This window comes from Macrobrachium rosenbergii, chromosome 26 (assembly GCF_040412425.1).
Source record: "Macrobrachium rosenbergii isolate ZJJX-2024 chromosome 26, ASM4041242v1, whole genome shotgun sequence".
Taxonomy (NCBI): Eukaryota; Metazoa; Arthropoda; class Malacostraca; order Decapoda; family Palaemonidae; genus Macrobrachium; species Macrobrachium rosenbergii.
Genome location: NC_089766.1, coordinates 17,866,651 through 17,884,093, shown reverse-complemented (window position 1 = coordinate 17,884,093; position 17,443 = coordinate 17,866,651). Strand labels below are relative to the sequence as shown.

Genomic DNA, 17,443 nt, shown 5'->3' with positions numbered 1-17,443 from the left:
TTTCAGATATGGAACGCATCTTGCCCTGTTCTTTGGTCTGATTGAGGGACGTGTAATACAAGAGTTGAAGATTTCGTTGAACGTTTAAACATTTCTTTAAAAAGATGAATTTTTAACCAAAACTATAAACAGATGACTGTTCAGGTAATACTTTTAAAGCATTCCCATTGCAGGAAGGAATATAAGATTCAGGCCAAAGGCCAAACACTGGGCCCTATGAGGTCATTCAGCGCTGAAAGGGAATTTGAGAGTAAAAAAAAGGTTTGAAAGTTGTAACAAGAGGAAAAAGCTCGCGGTTGCACTATGAAGCAATTGTTAGGAGAGGGTGGACGGTAAGAAGAAAGAAAGGGAATATGAACTGAGGTACAGTAAAAGAAATGAACAGGGGTTGCAGCTAGGGACCGAAGGAACGCTGCAAAGAACAGTAAAATAACGCCTACAGTGCACCCCGTGAGGTGCACTGACAATACCAACCCCTGCAGGAATTCCCATCGTAAAGGAATTAAAAATGAAAAGGAAGTGAGAATGTTGGATCCATAAGCCTAAGGCTCATCAATCTTTCCTGTCATGGGAAGCATCAGCAGAAATGAGAGAGGGAGAGAGACAGCGACGTCCTTTGTTGTTTGTCTCTTAATAAGGGGAGAAATGTCTCTGACCGAATAACATCGTATGTCATTTGTTTGGCGATGCAGACTAAAAGAAATGAAAGCTATTTGCCGATCGTCAATATTCGCTGATAGTAATATCATGTCTTCAATGATTTGCGTTGTAAGTAACCATAATATAATTGTTGGAATGATTTGGGCATTGGTTGTCATCATGAAAGCATTAATGGTGTTAAAATCCTGATATCTGTCTGTCATGAAAGGTATTTAAAAACGACTTCGGATGGATAAATGAAGGCAGTCAGTCGTAATTAATAGCAATCGTTTTTTTTTCTAGTCTTGACAATGCTTCTATTTGAAAGGCATCCAGAGGCTTCCACTTTTTCACTTTAAGTCACCGTGATCGAATTGAATACGACATTGCATATCTTTGTCTAATAGTGACTTGATTTCACTTGTTGTTCTCCCCATAACTTCGAGAACCTAAAACGAAAAAGAAAATAATAGAAAATACCATGAGCATTGTGTCAACAACCAACAAGAATAAACTCCTCATTGTCCGCTCACGTGCCTCGTTCGCATTCAGGATCCTCGCGTGCAAAGGTTCTCAGTCTAGTATAAATAAATGCTGTTTTAGAGCTTTATGGCCCAAGACTGATAATACCAACGAGCAGCATGACGAATGTTAAGACCAAGGAAATATTAATGAAAAATACATTTCGTAGAAAAGAAAGGAATATAAAATCTAGGTCCAAAGGCCAAGCGCTGGGACCCTTGAGGTCATTTAGCGCTGGAAGGGAAATTGAAAGCAAAAAGGTTCATTTAAAGGTGTAAGAGGAGGAAAATCTAGCAGTTGCACTATGGAACAATTGTGAGGAGAGGGCTCAAAGTGGGAAGGAAGAAAATCCTTTATGAAAAAGAGGTTCAGTCAAAGGAACGAAAGTGGTTGCAGGTAGGAACCGAAGGGCGGCTGCAAAGGACCTTCAGTGATGGTGTACTGACAGCACTACATTTACGGGGAGAAGATTTAGTAAAAGAATGTTGGCATAATTCAGTGGTGATGCAAAAGTTAAGTATCCTTAGTTTTTACCAGACCACTGGAGCCGATTAACAGCTCTCCTTTGGCTGGCCGGAAGGATTAGACTTATTTTACGTGGCTAAGAACCAATTGGTTACTTGGCAGCAGGACCTACAGCTTATTATGGAATCCGAACCACATTTTGAAAATGAATTTCTATCACCAGAAATAAACTCCTCTAACTCTTCATCAGCCGGCCGGGGGAATTGAACTCCGGCCCATCAGTGGCAGTCTGAAGCTCAACCGACTCAGCCAACGAAGGGTTGTAAATGGGGTTGTTGCCTTCGGTGGGTGACCTCAGAGATACGTGGATGATTTAGGGTGAAAAATTGAGGATGATCTTCAGTGAAAGATCTTGCATTTTTTGCTACAGATTTTAGGTTTATTGCCAAAAGCATTTATTCAAGCAAATTTTACACGGAAATAAATCGTAAAGAAAAATCTGATTGAGCATAAAGCTTCGTATGCACAATGGAAAATGCTTCTATTCCATTTCTTAATAATTAAAAAGTCAAAGTGATTTTGATTCGTCTCTTGAATTATAGCGGAAAAATGACTGAATAAACACGCTGTTACTTTGTTATTACTTCCTCACTAAGGCGAAGGAGGTACTCCTCCTTAATGTCTCCTTCCTCACTGTCTCCTTCCTCTCTCCAAGATAATATTGATCAAACTAACACTGAAAGGAAGGCGTAGGACTCAGCTCCTGCTTCCTGTAATTCGGCAATAATACTGGCGCCCTTTTGCCGGTCGTTCTGTTACTTCCTGGAAACCGGGTTTGACGTTGGAGCCAATAAGAGTCGACGGGCTAAAGAGATACAGGGTGGCAGCTGGAATGCATCCTATGTCTCAGAGGAGGGATTGTGAAGAAGCAGGAGAAGGATCGTAGGTCTTTTTCCAGCATTAGGATAATATATCATATATATATATATATATATATATATATATATATATATATATATATATATATATATATATATATATATATATAATCTGGGAGGAAGATTTTTCGATTTTATTCCTGATTTAAAACACAAATATTCTAACCGAAGGGAGATTCAGTGTATATTTGATAGTTGTGCTTTTTCCATACTGTATTAGCTGACAGGTTTAGGTGGTTCGATCCTGCCTTGCTTTCTTTACGTGAAGTCATTGTATTGGGGTCAAGACTGATTTGGTTTGGGCATCTGGCGATGGGGAGAGATCATGGAAATGTAAGTGCTGGAGAGACGAAGGAGAGGGAGCCCTAAGAGAAGATGGCACTGGGATCACTGTTTTTATAAGTCTTTTTATTAGGTGTTTCTATCTTATGTCTTGCATCCGTCTATTCCCATGTCTCTCATGTCTCTCAACTGCACTCTCTCTCTCTCTCTCTCTCTCTCTCTCTCTCTCTCTCTCCATCTTCTCTCAGGCTCCTCTCCTTCGTCTCTCCAGCACTTACATTTCCATGATCTCTCCCCATCGCCAGATGCCCAAACCATCTCAGTCTTGACCCTATACAATGACTTCACGTACAGAAAGCAAGGCAGGATCAACCATTACACCTGTCAGCTAATGCAGTATGAAAAAAAGCACAACTATCAAATATACACTGAATCTCCCTTCGGTTAGAATGTTTGCGTTTTGAACCAGGAATAAAATCCCAGTCTTCATCCCGGATTTATCAACTAGATTCTCCACAAAATCCCATCACCCGTTAAGGGCCCTTTGTACCTGGAAATCGCTATAAAAACTAATTAAGTTCAGATCCACGAATAACCAGCTCATTAATCATGGTGTATCGGGGTTTGACGGAAAATGTTGAAACCCTGGACCTCTGAAAGATGCATAAATGAAATGATGACGATGAATATTTTTTTATTAATGATTCAAATCTTTAGACAATGTGTCTGCACGGAATGCAAGAAATTCTTTGACAGAGTAGTCACAGAAATTAACCAGATATGTTGGATTAATCTTCCTTTTCACTTCCCTTTGTTTAAGGAGGTATTTCCTAATTTTCTCATGGTTTTCATCCTCAGTAACCAATGTCCTCTCTTGCCTGGCCTATGTGTTACCAGATGAAACTTGCAATGTCCAACTTTTGCAGCTGTATTTAAACACTTTTCGACCATTAATCTCATGACTCCTCCGTGGAAACTAGATTCCCTGTAAGTACAGGTTTCCTTTGCGCATAATTCAAGGATGCGAAAGTTAGATGAGATTGTCTTCGTCGCTGAACATCGCAGCCATAACTCTCCTGCTTCAGAGAATCGCTTTCGTGTTAAACGGTAAAACTTATGTTATCAATCTATTGTCATCGGGAATTTATGGAGGAAATAATTTTACTCGGAAAAGCTCATGCCCTTTAGTTGTTTTTGGTTGCTGAGATGAAATGGGTTGTTTCTAAGTTTGTTGGCTCATTTGTTCTCTCTCTCTCTCTCTCTCTCTCTCTCTCTCTCTCTCTCTCTCTCTACATCTCTCTCTCTACATCGAAAACAGCTGTTTGATACCAGAAATTATTTTCCTGGCTGTGGACCAATATCTTACCTGAAATGTCTGAGGGACGTTATTTTGTGGGTCGGATTTCAAGTGATCTTAGCACAAAGCGCTTCCATTCAAGCCGATTTGACGAATCTTATGTAAAAAAAAAGTTGTGATGACAGAGAAATTGAGAATATCAACGCACTCACACACACACACATACACACACACACACGCACACACACACACACACAAACACACACACACATACATATATATATATATATATATATATATATATATATATATATATATATATATATACACATACACAAACTATACACACACACACACACACACACACATATATATATATATATATATATATATATATATATATATATATATATATATATATATATATATATATATATATATATATATATATATATATATATATATATATATATATATATATATATATTTACGTTTTTCCGTGGTTTTAGTTTGAAATATGCTCTGTGAGACAGGTAGCAACAATTTAAGGTAATTTAGCCTTGTGATTCTGACTTCGTGGGTACGGGAAAACGTAAAAAAGAGGAAAACAAAGGAGAATTTCATATGAGCATAGGGCTCTGGTTACTGAGGGAAATATTACGTAAAACACGTGGGCACATTTAAAGTAGTGTATTTACATAAATGACATTAGTACGGGAAAGAGGAACTCAAGTAGATTGAATGAAACTGGGGAATTCCAGCCACAGTCCGAGAAGCTTCCACGAAATCGGATCCCTCTGAAATGAGAGATATGCACATTATACGCCAGTAATGAAAATAGACAAAAGAATAATGAATTCGAAGCTGCACTGAGGGTGCCAAAGGAGTAATAAAGAATTAATACTGCCGATGCAAGAGGCGCACGGACATTAGACAAGGGAGATTTCTGGCTTTCTCTTTAAGAAAATATTACGAGACAAAAGCGTGACTGAAATGGGGCTCTTCCAGGGCACTTTACCTTAGCAGATTTTCCGAGGGCGCGTAGAAGGCAGTCCGTGGATGACTTGCGATTTCCGAGGGCGAGTTTCTTCCACGTGGTGAGATGCAAGGGCTTCCGTAAAGGGGCAAGGTGATGGGGACTCCTCGAAACTCCAAGCAATGGCGTGTGGGCTCGAGGAATACGGTCGAAGGGCACGAGGAGAAGTATACTTTGGAAAGGGCCACGTGGTTAGGATGCAAAGGGCATCGATGGGGCCAGGTGTTGGGGACGTCTTCATTCCATATCTTCCAGCCCGTGTGTGTGTCGAGAACCTCGTGGGTTTCTGCTTTTTATCCTCCTATGGGGCAGGGGTGCATCCAACACAGATGTTTTGACTCATTGCACCTGCTGCCCGCAGGGGAGGTTTTGGCCTGTAGGAGAAACACCCAAGCCAGATTACTTTTGCCTCGAAGGAAAGATCTTTATCAAAAATGGGAGCGCCTTTAATCTTTTAAACCCTTGTTTTTAAGTCGATAGACAGATGGTCTATCGATCGGCCGGCTGGCAGTAAATGAAACACAACAAACAACCAACAACAACAAAGGAGGGGAGGAGGCTTGCTAGTGAATTCTTGCTAATCATAATACCTCCCCATACAAGATGATGTACATACCTCCTTCGGTGTGTACATCGATATTCAGAATGAGCGGCAAATGCTTTACGTTACTCTACATTCTGCCTTGCAATGAACTTTACTCCTAAGGGTTTTATGAAGCTGTGACATTACTTTTAATAACACATTGGGACAATTTTCGTTAACAGAACGCAAAGTGATTTAAACACTTGCAAAAGAATAACTACTTTAGATTTGGTTACCCACTGGTAACTTTATAAAGTGACTCGAACAATTGTGAATTAATTAAGATTATAGGACCACGTATATGAGGCTATGGCCAACAAATGAAAAGAAAGGTTATTGTTCAAGAATTAAAATACACGGTTACTTAATTTTAGATAAAATGCATGCGGTTAGTACAATCTGCCTTGAAGAGGCTGTGTAAATGAAAAACAGCGTTTATTTTTGTAAATGACATCCCCTTTTACGCGATACTGTAATGACTATACATATTCGCATTGATAATTTATCTTCGTTTTAACGTATTTGCTCAGCTATCGTTCAACGCGAGCCCCAGGGATGACCCACACACCGGAATTTTGACAGTCCGTATGCGGGCGAGAGTATTCGCGAGGTTTTAATTCGCTAACCTTAAACTACGCTAATTTTATATCGTCCTACTGCCTACTCAATGTTATGACGGGGCGAGCAGACAAAAGATGTGGGGTAGGACAAACAGCAATCTTGGAAGGAATGGAAGGGGAAAAGGGATAATAATAACAAAAGGAAAATTACCAAGACGTTATCGAATGAAAAACTTGACCGCATATGAAAGGCGGGACACGTCCCTCAGATCTTACAAAGGGCATTTAAATCACAAGGGCAAGATTTTATGACTCGCGATTCATTAAAATAAAGATAACTAAATGACTAAAGAAAGTAAATGATATTGGCAGAAGAACTAAGGGAAAAGAGTTAGGGTTTTATTGTGTTAGGCGGAATTTATCGTCCTTCGCCTATAAATTACGGCCCGGACTATCACTTCAGTCCCAGGGCGAGGAAAGTGCACCCGAGAAGGGCGCGACTCCTTCAGGAGGGGCTGACACGCACGCCCGGTGCCAAGGTATGGGCGCAAGGGCGTGCCACTTCTCACTCTGTTATTCTTAATGATTTATACATTGTGTGGGGAATGGTATCCCGTATTTAATTGCCTCTTGTGGGGATAATTTAAGGGAAGATTAATAGAGGATGGTAAGAGATAGCAGTTCTGAGGAACGGAAGAAGATAGAGGAGGGTCTGACATCCTCTTCTGGATTAGGGGTGCCAAGACCTTCGAAAAATGAAATGGTGGCACAGGTGCCATGGGGAGCTCTAGAGCTCTTTGTAAATTACCTGGAAATTCCCACGCCCGTGGTAATTTCGCCTCGAGTCTTTCTTAATGGGACAGTCGTCCTCGGCCGGGAAGCGGAGGGCCCGCGACCGGAGGGCGGCACGGAGTACCACCTGGGCCTGCTGATGCGACAGCTGACGCAGGAGTGTTCCGTGCGGGTTCTACCATGATCCGTCGCGGCTCTTGTAGTTCATCGGCCAAGTGAGATATGGCAGAATCCTGACTTGCAATTGCGTCGGCGACGGGGGGGCGTGAGCGGCTCGCAGGTAACGTTGACCAGCTCAGGCACGGGTTGCGAGGCCGCACCTGCAGGTGAGCTTCCGCGGTGGTCGGGAGGAACCGTCTCTCTGACCGACGCTGGTAGCGGTGCCAGGCCGGGGGAAGAGAGGGGGTCCTGAGTTGGATCCCGTGAATGGGGATCGGCGTAGCGCTCTGGCGCTGGCACTAGGGCAGAGTCAGGCGCTATCAGAGGTTTCTTGGGCTCGTCGGTCAGGACGGACGAAGCTTGGCCCTGCTCGGGGCATGCAAGTGGCACCGGCAGGAATTTGGCATCTCCTGAAGGAGATCTGATTGGGGCCCTGGCACTGGCACTGAGGCAGGGCCGGACACTGGAAGTGGATCGGGAACCGATCGAGGGCCACTGTACATCGTACTCAGGTGGCACTGGTGGGGACTGCATGTCCTCCTGGTACCCAGGGGCGCCAGTCTTGACTGAGGGAGAAGCGGGGAGGATTACTCGCGCCCGGCGGAATGATTCGGGGAATGTGGACCCCTAGATTGTCGTGATTTCGGTGGGGACTGAAAGTCCTGTCCCAGGATGACGTCATAGCCTCCGGGAGATGGCTTGCTACTGCAAGATTGCAGATTTTGGATTGGTGAGGTCTTGTGACTCTCAATTGGACCGTAGGGAGTATCATTTTAAATTGATTTATTCCCTCGATCGTGACGAGTTTTCGTCTATTGACGATAGCTCCGTAGGGGAACTCTGTCCCTTCGGATGAGGGAGATTTGCGCGCCCAGTCCTCGAAAGCAGTGACTCGCCGCGTGGGCTGGCTACCTCGTGGAGGGGCCACGTATACAGGCCCTTCGGCGGGAGGGCCTAATGACTGGGGATCTGTGACGGCCAAGGCGATGGTGGGAGTAGTTGATTTATTATTGCGTGGGCATTTCGCCCATGCGGGAGAATGGCCATAAACCTTGCACGCCGTGCAAAATGTCTGGCTGAAATCTTTCCGCGCTGCCCTGTGGAGGGCGCAGGCGAGTTATTTGTCGGTTTTCCGGGAGAGAGAGGAGCCGGTTTCTTGTTCGGCACTGTTCGGAGGAATGCCCGTTTTCTTGCAATAATGGCAAGTTAGGGGCTTGCCCGAGTTCCCATTTTTGTGGGAATTTGAACCTCCGAGGAGGGACGGGGATTTATTTTCCGCCCCATGGATCCTTCTTGAGGTGGTGAGTTTCCCACATATCTGCTATTCGGCAACACTCGGTGAGTGTTGCTGGGGCTTTTTCCACTATATGAGTGGCGAGGGCAGGAGGGGCGTAGCGCAGGAAATGCTCGAATTTAAACCGCTCGAGTACCTCGGCGGTGTTAGTGGCTCCTTCGGAATCGAGCCATTTTGTCAACGCCCGCTCCGAATGGTACGCCCAATCGGACCAAGTCTGGCCTGCTTCTCTGGGCTGCTCTCTCCAACGTCTCCTCCACTGCTCGGGGGTAATCTCGTACGCCTTCGTAACTGCTTGGCGTACGGCTTCCCAGTTTCCCCGATCGTCTGCGGGAAGGGCGTGGTAGGCAACGAGGGCCTTTCCGCCCAGGAATTTAGTGAGAACAAGGGAGAGTTCCGCGGGGAGAGATCGCAGCACTCCAGGACTCGTTCGGCCCTTTCAAGCCATACTTCAGGGTTCGGACTTGACTCTGTCCATTTTGGCATGAACGAGTGAGCTTGGCTGAGGGCACTCATTCCCGCGGCAGGGGCGGGGGTGGCGTTCTGTCGTTCTAGCACCTGGAGCTCATGGGTGCGTTCTCTCTCTCTCTCCTGCTCTTGGGCAATTCTGTCTCTCTCTCTCTCTCCATTTCTCTCCTCTTTATTGTTCTTGATCCTCTCTCTTCTCGTTGTTCTTGGGCAATTCGTTCTCTCTCTCTCTCTCTCCACGTTCTCTCTCCCTCTCTGCACGTTCTTTTTCCTCCCGTTGTTCTTGAGCGATTCTTCCCTCTCCCCTCTCTTCACGTTCTCTCTCCCTCTCTGCACGTTCTTTTTCCTTCTCCTGCTCTTGGGCAATTCTTGCCCTCTCTCTCTCTCCTCACGTTCTCTCTCTCTCTCTTCACGTTCTCTTGCTCTCTCCGCCTTGGCATCGTCCACTCGCTCTTGAACCCATGCTCTCAGATCTTGCCCCGATAGTCCCATGTCCTTCCCAGCAGACATGTAGAATTTGAAATCCTCGTTTTGTTGGGCTCTGGTATTAGCCATCTTGAAATAATGGGTATATGATATGTCTGAAAAGACTCAGGTTGTCTGAAAAGACTCAATTGCAGGAATCTGAAACACTCAATGGTTCAGACTGCAGGAGAATGGATCTGTCTGAATAAGACAGGTCATTAGTAAGTCTGAGGAGACTTTTTGTTAAAATTTGATATGTCTTGGAAAGACGTGGTTGTTCTTGGCGAACGAATTTTTAATATGTGTCTCGGAAGACGTAGTTGGATTTTGTCACGCTCGGACTTGGCGGCTGTAGCGTGAAGTTAAGGAGTTGTTCTAACGAACTAGAATGATCAGTCCCGTAAGGGCTTAGATGTGTGTGAACTACACTATATAATGTCTCAAAAGGACTTAATTTTGGGTTCCCGGGAATGAGAAATTCTCGCCACGTGCGACGTAGAATGTTTGTATGAGTCTCTGAGGACTGGAATTTGGAGAAATTCTCGCCACGTGCGACGTAGAATTTTAGGAGTCTCTGAGGACTGGGTTTGGAGAAATTCTCGCCACGTGCGACGGAATTTTAGGAGTCTCTGAGGACTGGAATTTGGAGAAATTCTCGCCACGTGCGACGTAGAATTTTAGGAGTCTCTGAGGACTGGAATTTGGAGAAATTCTCGCCACGTGCGTGCGACGTAGGAATTTTAGGAGTCTCTGAGGACTGGAATTTGGAGAAATTCTCGCCACGTGCGACGTAGAATTTTAGGAGTCTCTGAGGACTGGAATTTGGAGAAATTCTCGCCACGTCGACGTAGAATTTTAGGAGTCTCTGAGGACTGGAATTTGGAGAAATTCTCGCCACGTGGACGTAAATTTTAGGAGTCTCTGAGGACTGGAATTTGGAGGAATTCTCGCCACGTCGACCTAGAATTTTAGGAGTCACTTAGGACTTGGAATTACGATTCGTCCTTAGGACTTAGAAATTACTAACGGGAAACCACTTTAAAGAAAAATGTATGCTGGGAAATGAATGGGGAAAAAAAAAATGCTACACACACGGGCATGGGCGGTGGTGGGGTGCAGGTCGTTTGGCCAACACCGGAGGTATTTTTAGATTCTGGGTGAATGAACCCGTATATTTATATACCGTCTGGGATTCGGGAATTTCCCAGTCGTCTGAGAGGATAACAGTACAACGGCCTAGTAATTTTTCCTATAAGCGGAGTTTAAATTTCGCTTTCTAACACCTAACTCAATTCTAACTACACTGAGAGAATTTCAGCAATGCAAGCTGACTTCGTCGTGTCCCACGTAAGATTTATTCGCGCCTAAATAACAGTTCGCTAATTCGAAATGTGAAGTAAAATTTATCACAGAGGAATTTCTTTCGCACTATTCCTCGAAGCAAGAATATGGCAAGGATTTTAACACAGAGGAATTTCGCACTATTCCTCGAAGCAAAGGATGGTTAGCACTGGTTATTTCCTAACTACCTATCCTGAAAGGCATGCATTAACGAATCTAATACGGCGGTTCTTTTCTCTCAGTGAATACATGCGTCCCTATTTCTAATTCCTAGGAACAGTCACGATTGTAAAAGGTTTTGCTAAGATAAACACATTACTTACGTGGAATTTTCTGGATCTGTGTGCTGGTTTTACACAAAAGGTTCGTAATTGTCTCGTGCCCAGCTTAGCTTTGCTAATAGCTGATCTGGCAAGTTGCAAATGCAATAAAGCAATGCTAGGGGAACTGCAACTGCAAAACGAGATCTATGGCCAGGTCGCCATTTTTACGTTTTCCGTGGTTTTAGTTTGAAATATGCTCTGAGACAGGTAGCAACAATTTAAGGTAATTTAGCCTTGTGATTCTGACTTCGTGGGTACGGGAAAACGTAAAAAGAGGAAAACAAAGGAGAATTTCATATGAGCATAGGGCTCTGGTTACTGAGGAAATATTACGTAAAACACGTGGGCACATTTAAAGTAGTATATTTACATAAATGACATTAAATACGGAAAAGAGGAACTCAAGTAGATTGAATGAAACTGAAATTCCAGACACAGTCCGAGAAGCTTCCACGAAATCGGATCCCTCTGAAATGAGAGATATGCACATTATACGCCAGTAATGAAAATAGACAAAAGAATAATGAATTTGAAGCTGCACTGAGGGTGCCAAAGGAGTAATAAAGAATTAATACTGCCGATGCAAGAGGCGCACGGACATTAGACAAGGAGATTTCTGGCTTTCTCTTTTGAAAATATTACGAGACAAAGCGTGACTGAAATGGGGCTCTTCCAGGGCACTTTACCTTAGCAGATTTTCCGAGGGCGCGTAGAAGGCAGTCCGTGGATGACTTGCGATTTCCGAGGGCGAGTTTCTTCCACGTGGTGAGATGCAAGGGCTTCCGTAAAGGGGCAAGGCGATGGGGACTCCTCGAAACTCCAAGCAATGGCGTGTGGGCTCGAGGAATACGGTCGAAGGGCACGAGGAAAAGTATACTTTGGAAAGGGCCACATGGTTAGGATGCAAGGGCATCGATGGGGCCAGGTGTTGGGGACGTCTTCATTCCATATCTTCCAGCCCGCGTGTGTGTCGAGAACTCGTGGGTTTCTGCTTTTTATCCCCTCCTATGGGGCAGGGGTGCGTCCAACACAGATGTTTTGACTCATTGCACCTGCTGCCACAGAAGGTTTTGGCCTGTGGGAGAAACACCCAAGCCAGATTACTTTTGCCTCGAAGGAAAGATCTTTATCAAAAATGGGAGCGCCTTTAATCTTTTAAACCCTTGTTTTTAAGTCGATAGACAGATGGTCTATCGATCGGCGGCTGGCAGTAAATGAAACACAACAGAACAACCAACAACAACAAAGGAGGGGGAGGCAGTTTGCTAGCGAATTCTTGCTAATCATAATAATATATATATATATATATATATATATATATATATATATATATATATATATATATATAAAGAGAAGGAGAAAATATTTACATATTTTAAAACTGAACGTAAAAATTCACCCTTATACAAACAGTGCAGGTGGTGAAAAAGAGCATTTGATGACCGACCTTTATGATAGAGAGAGAGAGAGAGAGAGAGAGAAACTTGCGATGTTAGTACAACAATAAACAGGTATTTCATACCATAGCTCACTGAGCCGTTTTGGCGCTAGTATGGAGAACGACCACGATGCGCTATTTAGTCTCGGAATGTTTGCACTGGAGAGGCATCGTTCCTCGTTTCACATTCGCACGCGAATGGATTTTTTCAGTTCTTTTGTTTGATCAGTTCGGATGGATATTCCTTTAATATTCTAGATGACTCTAGGTCTCCGTTATCCATTTGCAAAATGTGTTTTTGTCACTGAAACTGCTGAACCATATTCAGTTGTAGTTTTTCGCAAAATAAAACTGTTGAGATGGCTTTGTCTGTCCGTCCGCACTTTTTTTCGTCCGCCCTCAGATCTTAAAAACTACTGAGGCTAGAGGGCTGCAAATTGGTATCTTGATCATCCACCATCCAATCATCAAACATACCAAATTGCAGCTCTCTAGCCTCAGTTGTTTTCATTTGATTAAAGGTTAAAGTTAGCCATAATCGTGCTTCTGGCAACGATATACGATAGGCCACCACTGGGCAGTGGTTAAACTTTCACGGGCCGCGGCACATAGAGCATTATACCGAGGCCACCGAAAGATAGATCTATTTTCGTTGGTCTTAATTATACGCTTTTTAGCGCCTGTACAGAAAACTCGATTGCGCTGAAGACACTTCGGTGCATTTTTCTTGTTTTTCATGTCGTCAATTTGCTGTCAAGAGGACGCTTGGCATCCTTGAATGAACTATCAAAGATAGAAAGTAAATATTTAGGACCTCTCTCTCTCTCTCTCTCTCTCTCTCTCTCTCTTTCCAGACTTCCTCAGTACTCTAAATACAGTCAAAGCGATTCCTATTGGATGGGTGAAATATACATGGTGGTAACAGGTGCTTGTTTATTATTTGGGGCTCTCTTATTCCAAACAACTGACAGTCAAGTCATCATGAGCGCATATTTGCATGTTTTGTGTATCTAGCTCCCCTGTGAAGTCTTTGGTAGCGTTTTATCTGTCAGTCTTCCCACATATGAAGGTATCCATGTCAACAAGCATCAAACTGACAGGCCTCTATGCGCTGGCTCCTGGTGCTCACAATGGACGCCTGAAACAAGTGAAGGGCGACATCGCTATCATTATATAACTTGAGCCATTACAGTACCCGTAAACTGAGGACAGGAATGCCCATGAGACAGAGAGACAGAGAGAGCTTTGTTCTTCGAGACGTAGAGAGAAGTCTTCCTACTCAAGAGACAGATGTTGGAAGAGAATTGACACACTTGTGTTCATACATTTCTGGCGACGATCTTTTCCAAGGATTTCTACTTCTTTTTGTTTTGTGGGCATGCTGGCAGGTTTGCCCGTAACCTCAATGAACATTTGTAGCACTGATGGGCGAAAAATTACTATGTCCTAATTCCCAATTTCTATTCACAAAATGTGACTAACTCTAAACAAGTTATTCTTGATGGGAAGTGTGAGATCTTGGGCAAGATTAGTACCAACAAGACAAGTGTGCTTTCTATAGTCGTTATAACAGTAAGTGGATGGTAATCAGTAGTAAACAACATTGGGTTAGTAATGGAAATATCACAGAAATAAAAGCTCTACAGCCATTACGATTGACAGCGAAAATTCTATTGAAGGTTAGAAGACAGCTTAAGGAATGTGTTGAAGTTCAAAGGTTGAACCCTCTCTCGGTGGTTCTTTTTGTCCTGAATAGTTTGGATACCAGCATACAAAACCTGTTGGAAGGAATTGAACAGTGAAGGCTTCTTGTTCTGGAACAGTTCATTTTGATTATGCATTTTAGGTTCCGAACTTTCAATAACAGTTGAAGCTTTAATTGAGGTTTCAGCAGCATGATCGGTACTAAAGAGAGGGGCGAAGACTATTGATATTCGCTGCAGGCCAGAATAAGATATTACTAATCAGCATCAATATGTCTTGCCTAGAGAGGCGCTCAAGGAAACATCTAATAGAAGCAAGGCCCTCAGAATCATCAGGTGAGCTAGAAATTTCACCATTGCCAAGGAAGACCGAACTTCAGCTCGTGGGAAATCGTCGTCAGTAAAAAATGGGTAGAAAGTCTTCCATGAGTACTTGGGAGAAGAACACAAGGGGAAACTTCAGCAACTGAGGGAGTATGGAACAGTCTTCATGCCACCATTCGAGATATCTTGAGCATTGTAACTACCTTCTAAGAGAGTTATGGGCATGAGACAGTTTGCTAACTGAGCGAAAGGAAAGGTATAGATTGGTGAAAGTCTACATAATTCGTTAGATTTTTATGGGAGGGAGTAGTGGAAGATCAAGAAAGTGCTCTCTGTAAGGTGTGGAAAAGTTGTTGGAATGAAAGAGCCACCATAATCTAGAATCACAAGAAAGTGCGGACGTTGGAGGTGAGTTTGACGCTTTGGTCAAAAGCCTCCCCGGTAGGTATCCAAAGCTATGGAGACTGTAGAATGCTTTATTGATAAGCAAAACCTGACTTTTGGCTGTCTCTGTATGCACTAGAATTTGACATTCGAATATTTCAAAATAGATATTGAGGACAAAGATAATAGTGATGTTTTGATATCTGACTATTTAATATTCACCTTCTGTTACTTATTTTTCACTTATTTTAGAAATGTGCTAATTAGATTGATTCACCATTTATTTTCATGGCAACGATCATAATAAAACACAAACTTCTAATCATTAAATACTTCCTGATAAGAGGAGGCCTCTAACGACAACGCAAAAGCCTTAAAACGAGCAATAACAATGTAAGATCCTCGGAGGCATTTGTAACTGTCCGTCTTCTAATTAAGTTTCTCATTTTGACCGAGCGCAAAAACAATGACTGAGAAGAGGAATTGTCTCGGAGCGAAATAAATGTCTTGATCGCCTGGTGTTGTCGGGTCAAGGTTGTCAGCTCCGTTGTATCACGAAAGTCAATTTAGCTTTATTGCATACTTCTGGTCCTTCCTCAGTTTCGGGAGCTGAGCTGTTCGCGTCACTGTGACTTTTTTGTCATGGAAGGATTTTTCCTTTTTATTTTCCTTATGCTATCAGTTGTGACGTCTGTCTTTTTTACGAGGAGACAACAAAGCAGATGATAACACAATTAATGAAGAGGTCAATGTAAGAGTATTGCACTTTTACATCATTTAAGTGATTGATTCCATCTGTTACTTCTTCCTAATGAACACCATTTTCTTTGGAAGCTTGAATTTCAAGGCAATGGCCCGTGTGCTTGTTCCATATGAATGTTTCCTCTACTGAATAATAATAATAATAATAATAATAATAATAATAATAATAATAATAATAATAATAATAATAATAATAATAATAATAATAATAATAATACTTTTCCAGCGCAAGAAAAGCAATTGATAAGACGAATTGAGCGTTTACTATATAAAATAAATGCTGTTGAAACTGCCATTTGGTTTAACAAAACCTGTAAAGAAGTTCTTTCTCCTAATAATAATAATAATAATAATAATAATAATAATAATAATAATAATAATAATAATAATAATAATAATAATAATAATTTGTTCTTCAGGACAACGATGGCATATCGATTCCCATCAGAGATTACCAATATTATATTCATTGTCGTTTTTGGCTTCATCATAGAGATCACTGTCATGTTTAACATTATTATTGACAATGCTGATAGCATCGGTCTGAACGCGAATTATAATGAGGTTTCAGACTTAAGAAGTGTTTATAATGACGTGAAATTTTCTTTGCTCTAAATAACTAGAATTAGAGTTGCTTCTCTCTCTCTCATATAAGCTTTTGCGTTTCAAAATGGTACTCGTTCACGGATTATATATTCAGAGAAAAGATTCTTAATATTCATGTGTGAAAGAATCTTGGTAAATCATTTGTCTAATTACTACAAAATGCTTGACAGCTTATCGCATGAATTCTTTTGTAGCTGTTGTAGCTTTCCACCCAAATGCCTTCTCTATTCAATATTCTCATTTGCGTCCGAGTGAAAAAGAGGATGGACGAGACAGCTGAAAATCGATTCACTAAGAAATTCAGAGGGTTTTGAGATCAGAAAATCCGATTCTTTTCTCATTATTCTGGGATCCTGAGGCCGCTGGAACGAGCAATTTTAAGTTTTCTTCTCACAGAAGCGGTGGGTCTGCTTCTTGAAGAGGGTGAGATTCCAGAATTCCGGGAATCACAAGGAGCAGTAACAAAAATCTATGAGAATATATATGTCTATATATATACATACATACATATTATATATGACACACACACACACACACAAACACATATATATATATATATATATATATATATATATATATATATATATATATATATATATATATATATATATATATAAATAATAATAAAAATGGAAGCGTTGCTGTCAACCAACATAGAACAAGGAGGTGAAGGAGGCGTCATGAACTATTTATTCGTTTACTATAAAAGCTGACGTTTTGAGGAAGCAGCATCATTTTTGAAGGTGAAAAATGCAATAATAAAATATAAGTGTTAAAGTCAAATCAGGATTTAAAAATTTACAAAGTAAAACATTAAGATTTACTAGATAAAATGGAAAGCAAGAGAGTGATAACTTTCAGGAGGGGAACCAACAACTGGTGACACCAAACAAAAACTAAAGGCGAGGTAAACTTTTGTTTGGTGTCACACAGTAGCTGGTTTCCTCAAAAGTTTATTAATCTGGTTTTATTTTATCCGTTAAATCTTAATGCTGTACTTTGTAAATCTATTTTCTGAGTTAGGTTCAACAATTTATATTTCATTATGCGAAACGTCAGCTT

General features: G+C 42.0%; 1 protein-coding gene across 1 annotated transcript in view; it reads left to right on the top strand.

Moving 5' to 3' along the window:
* Positions 1-17,443, top strand: part of LOC136853095 (organic cation transporter protein-like) — a 351,698-nt gene that overhangs the window by 83,351 nt on the left and 250,904 nt on the right. The window lies entirely within an intron of this gene.